The sequence below is a fragment of the Micromys minutus genome (genome assembly GCF_963924665.1).
Source record: "Micromys minutus genome assembly, chromosome: X".
NCBI classification, from domain to species: Eukaryota; Metazoa; Chordata; class Mammalia; order Rodentia; family Muridae; genus Micromys; species Micromys minutus.
The window spans coordinates 91,850,656-91,856,860 of record NC_137970.1 but is presented as its reverse complement, the minus strand read 5'-3'; the positions used below and the strand labels follow the sequence as shown (position 1 = coordinate 91,856,860).

Genomic DNA, 6,205 nt, shown 5'->3' with positions numbered 1-6,205 from the left:
TATGCAGGCTGCCATTGGGCCTGGCCACACACCAAGTACAAACCACGCCCTGTACCCCTAGGTGACCTTGTGAGCACAAGTACAAGCACAATGCTATGGAATGCAGGTGACCTAAGGACAGGCGAGTCACAGGGGCTCTACTGTGACCACGCAGCGGACGGTGGTTTGTTGCCACAGGTGATCTGATAAGTAGCATTCAGGCCATTAACTGCAAAACCTACACTAGGCATAGTCTCCTTTCTGTGTGTTCAAGTGTTCTTGTCCTGTATTTTTAACTATTTTTTTTTTAAAAATGCACTGAGTTTGGGTTAAAAACCAACCACCAAATGGATGTTGACACCAGTCTACACCCCAATGGCTCCCGGAGGCCAGATGCCCCTACACCCAAATCCCTTCTCAGTACTGACAGTGAGTTGATTCTCTTTTTACAACAAAATAGCTAAGTAATATGCATAGGAGTACCAGAAACTGCCTCAGTGGAAACAGAAACTATTTACATTAAGTAAACACCTGGATGCAGGCTACGTCTGCACTTGTACAGCACGGTGCAATGCACACTGTGACCAACCCATGGAGGCAGCTTCTGGCGCTCAGGACCACAGAGTCGCACGTTTGTGACAAGAGAGGAAAGCTGAGGGTGGAGAAGAGGAAGTGAGGGGGAAGGAGGGGTCTGGTTCACTTCTGGCTCCGGAGCTGATTAGACAGCCAGTCTAGTCCTTCATAGAGCCTGTCCCTGCTGGTGGCACAGGTGGCCTGAATGTGCCAGTTCCTGTGTCGTAGAGAGTGCAGCTCCAGCTTGTCTGTGATTTTGGCCGCATTCATGGCACTGGGGAGGTCCTGCTTATTGCCAAATACCAAGAGAAGGGCGTCTTGGAGCTCATCTTCAGCTAGCATCCTCATGATCTCTTCACGGGCCTCTCTCACACACTCTCTGTCATTGCTGTCCACTACGAAGATCAATCCTTGGGTGTTCTGGAAGTAGTGGCGCCACAGCGGCCAGATCTTGTCCTAGCCGCCCACATCCCACACGGTGAAGCTGATATTCTTGTATTCAACAGTCTCCACGTTGAAACCAGTGGTGGGGATGGTGGTCACAATTTCGCCCAGCTTCAGTTTGTATAGAACTGTTGTCTTCCCTGCAACATCCAGGCCCACCGTGAGAATACACATTTCTTTTTTGCCAAAAAGGCCCTTGAAAAGGTTTGCAAAGATATTCCCCATGCTTGGGGACAGGTGGAAGCGATACTGGCCAGAGACCTCAGTGGCAGCTGCTCCCAGCCAGGTGTTGGTTTCATTCCTACAAGATGGCAGGGCTGACAGCAGCCCCTTTTCCATTTTTTAAAACATCAAAATAAATGATATATTTAAACTATATATTTATTGATTTGGTTTAATATTAGCATTTTGTTGAGTTATTCAAAGTAAAATATAAATGTCTTTATGCATCCACACTAATTATTTCTATATGTATCTCTTTTAAAAAGGCATGTGCCTACTTAACCAAAACATCATTACCTTACTAAGTAGATTTTTGGCTTTTTTGTTTGTTTGTTTGTTTGTTTTTTGAGACAAGGTCTTTCTGTGTAGCTTTGGCTGTTCTGGAACTCAGTCTGTAGACCAGGATAGCCTTGAACTCAGAGATCTACCTGCCTCTGCCTCCTGAGTGCTGGCCTTCACTAAATAGGTTAGTAGAAATTGTTCATACCTTCTGATACCTACTGTAACTCCTTTTTTTTTACATCAGAAAATATAGAGAAGTATATCTTGCCAACACTCACTTCTTCTGCTTCTTGTACAGTACACCCTGAATTAATGGTACTTGTTAATATATGACAATTGACAAGCCAATGGCTGTTACATATTTACATTAACGGAAATAGTTTATATTATAGTTGGCTCTTCTCATTGAGGTTATGCAGGCGAACATAAGCTACAAATTCCCAGTTACAGAATCATACAGAATAGTCTTACTTCCTTAAAAATCTCCTAGGCATAGCTAATACATCCTTCCTGCCCCCCCCCCGCATCCAGCAATCACTGGTCACATCTGTCTGTTATTTCATCCTTTCTAGAACATGATACAGCTGGGCTCAGGTTGAAAAGCTCCTTCTCCACATGACTTCTTTTGCTTAACACCAGTCCTTCCATGACTTTCGTGGCCTCAGGGCTTCTTTTCATAACTGAAAGGAAATAAGTTAGTGAGTGGATATGGCAACAGCTTGTTACTTGGGCATCTATCAAGGTAAGCGCATGTTAAGTTGCTATAGTCACCTACGTACAAGTCTTTATTTGGACAGAAGGCTTCAGCTACTTAGACTAAGTGCCTCACTAAGTGAGAGCATAGTAGCGGACTCATTTTTGGACTGTGCTTAGACTTGCCAATTGGCTTCAGAAGTGACCATTTTGCCTTTTGTGAGCACTGCTGTAGCTCTACTTCTCACCAACACTTGGTGCTGCTAATGCTTTAGATTTGGGACTCTCGGGCAAGAATATTTGTGGCTTGTGACTCTATAAAGGTCCACAATGGTAAGTCACCTATCTTTTTTGATGAAGTACCCTCTAAGAACTTCGGCTCACTCACGGTTTGGCTTTTATTGTTGAATTTCAAGGTCTCTTTGTATTTGGGAATATAACTACTTTATTGGGTGTGCAGTTTTAAAACATTTTCCTCATTTGTGATGTTTCTGTTGTGTCCCCTTTTTGTTAGCCTGACAGAATTAGCTAAGGAGTAGTCACTCTGCTTGTATCAAGGCAAGTCTGGGCTATAACCTACTGGAACTTTTAGGTCTAGGTCTCTACTCCCTGGCATAGATTCTGAAGTAGCAACAGATGTGAACACATTTCTAGCAACAACTGAGGCAAGATGTGTACATTCAAAGTACTCAGACATATAGAAGATTTTGAAGTACTATTTATCAATTATAACGCGTTTCAATTTGCAGATGAAGTGAAAAAAGAAGCCAAGGAAAATGTTAAAATAAAAATAGAGATGGATACTTTCTAATTTAATTTTTTCCTTTTAAAATTATCCTCACATTACATCCTGACCATAGTTACCCCTTTCTCCCTGTATGCTTAGATTTTTTTTAAACCCACTTTTAATAACGGTACTTATATGCTTTAACCTCCTTTCTAGCCCACCACCCACCATAGGTAGTAGAAAGGGAATGTTAATAGAGTAAGGACAGATGTGTAGCTGGTTAGAAATAGCTCTTTGTAGCAGCTCACACAAATCAGCACCAGTAGCTCAATCCACTCACAAACATCATTTACAAATCAGCAAGAGCAGTTGGATCCAGAAGATACCACAAGACTCTGTCAATCAGCCCGAATCTGAAGAAGTGGCAAGAAGTCACTGGAACACCACCAGAAGTTCTTTGGTGGTGTTTCTCTAAGATGTCACAACAACTGATGACTAGCAAACAGTGGCAAGGCAAACCAATACCACAAAGTCTGGTCCATTGTCTGTTGGTTTATATTTATAACCTTTCCAAACATCACGTGTTTTCTCAGGGGTTTGCTCTAGCAAAACATCCCATGCCCTTTTTCTAGGTTGCTTCTGGGAAAAACACCACATGTCTGTTCTCAGCAAAACATCCTCTTACGTGACTGCTTCAGCAAAAACATCCTCTCATAAGACAGTTTCCAGAAAAACATCACAGGACATAACTGAGTCTCCAGTGAAATCAGAAAGTTTCATTTCACCTCCCCTCCCGGAGTCTCTCCTTTCCATCTCCTCCAAACATACTTCCACCCACACCCTCCTCACAGAGAAGAAGAGGCCTCTGAAAGACACAAAACAAACACAGGCCTGGCACATACCATCACATAAAGGCTGCAGAAGGCATCTAATAAGAGGAAAAGAGTCCCATAAGTACAGAGAGGCTAAATACCAAGAGGGGAGTTTAAGGAGAAACTCAAGAATCTCTCTGGGAAAAGGAAGTAGAATAGAATTCAAGGTGGACCATGGGAGGATTAGGTTAGGAGCAGGAAGAATCGGGTGTGCGGGAGGGAGGAAATACTTGGAGAAAAGACAAGAATTAGGGGGCACTTCAGGGGCAGGGTAGAAACCTAGTTCAATGGAAACTCCATGGTATATACTAGAATAATTTTAGCAAAAACTCCTAGTAATGGGGGGGCATGGAGATTGAATAAAGCCATCCTCTGCAAACAGGCAAGGTCTCAAATGGAGGGATTGGGACACCAATCAAGCCACAAAACTTTTGGCCTACAGTTTATCCTGCCTGAAGAGTGTTCTTGCAGGAATTCTAACAGAGGGAGAAGGGGATATCCCTGACCCATTTAATTTTTGTTATGGATAAAGTTAAATTATATGTAAAAATAGAGATACTATATAATGATTCCCCAGGAAAACAGTGCTGATTCTGAAACATTCTCAGCCCATGGAAGGTTGTCACCATCTTCCGGACTGAAACCGATCTTCTCATTCATCCATAGTTTCTCACATTTCTATACAGGATAGATGCTATTTGAAAAACAGAGTTGCCATACCATCATTATGCCCAACAGTATTTCCTCAATTTCATTCCATTCCATTTAGCTTTCTTGTATTGTTTACTATCGTGAAAGTTCTACATGAGGAAGGCAGCATGAAGAACACTTGATATAACAGTAACCACTCTGACCATAACTGCCCCTTTACCTGACCTGGCAAGAATTCCAAACCACATAACAAGCTAAACATTTTGTGCTGGCCGTTGACCCCAGGGTGTTCTTAACTGATATTTGTCTCATTAATAGTTAAAGAATTTTTTTCCCATAAGGTCTCTCCACATAGCACTTGCTGTCCTAGAATTTACCATGTAGATCATTCTTGTCTTGAAGTCACAGAGATCTACCTGCTTCTGGCTCGAAAATTCTGAGATTAAATCTATGTGCCACTACACCCAGATAATAGTTCATTCATTTATTCATGAGATGGCCAAAATAATCCTGGTTGCCTGCAGACCATGTGTATTTGCAGCATTAGCAACAACAACAAAGCAATCAAAACCCTAAAATTCATTATTGCGTACTATTAAGATCAGCACACTAAAATTTAGCACTATCATTTTACAAAGGTGACATTCTAGAAAGTGGAAGCATCACTGATATAAAAACAAAAATCTCACTATAAGCTGTGGACCTCCCAAATGAAAACCAGGCACTGTGTATAATGAAATTCATTTCACTGTGGCTAAAGAGATGGCTCAGTGGTGAAGAGCACTGACTGCTCTTCCAGGGGACCAGAGTTCAGGTGGCAGCACACGAGTGATTGCTCACAACCAGTTCCAGGGCACCTGGTGCTGCTCTCTTCTGGCCCCCCAGGCTCTAGGCACACAAATGGTGCACAGATATACAAGCAAGCGAAACATTCTTACACATATAGCAAGGTGAATAAAGCTTTAAATCTTTAGTTTTATTATTGAAATTAACTGAACTTTTATTTGGGTCTGCAAGGGAGTCCAGTGTTACTTGAAAATGACTGTGCAGCCTGAAATAGTCTCAGACAACCATCCTGTCCCCAGATAGTGCTATTTTTAAAAAATATATATATAGACAAAACTTAAGAATTAACTTGGCAGCTGTGATTTATTATAGTTACTTAAATATGTTTCTTTTGCTTTTGAGGTTATAAGTACAATATTTCTTCCTTCACTCTCCTCCCACCAAATCCTCCTACATAATTCTTCCTACTTTCCTTCAAATTCATGGCCTCTTTTTCATTAATTGTATATATATGAATATATACAATATATATATGTATGCATGTACATACACATATTATATAGGGATATAAATACATATAAATACATATTCCTAAGTATAACTTGCTCAGTCTGTATAATGCTACTTAAATGTCTGTATCCAGGGCTGACCATTCGGTATTGGATAGCCAGTGTGCTCTTCCCTGGAGAAGACTGTTTCTCTTGCTGCCAGCTTTCCTCTGTTGCCTATAGTTCTATGTGTAGAGTTGGAGCCTATGGGCTTTCTCCTGCCCACTTCCTTTATTGTTCTTGTTCAGGTCCTGTTCAGGCCGTCACTGCTGTGACATTGTGGGTATAGCTTCTTAAAGAAAAGTTAACAAAAAATAAAAGGAGAGATAAATCTGTGTTGTTGATTTTTAGCTTGTTTGTTGTCTTAAGTTGTTGTGGTTGTTTTTAAATATTTTTTGCCCTTTATAATTCAAAGAGCAGAAAGAAGC

General features: G+C 41.3%; 1 pseudogene across 1 annotated transcript; it reads right to left on the bottom strand.

The window, feature by feature from the left end:
- Nucleotides 1–675: 675 nt before the first annotated feature.
- Nucleotides 676–1,249, bottom strand: LOC308414478 (ADP-ribosylation factor 1-like; annotated as a pseudogene). The gene has a single exon. The product of its transcript is annotated as an ADP-ribosylation factor 1-like (transcript).
- Nucleotides 1,250–6,205: the final 4,956 nt, after the last annotated feature.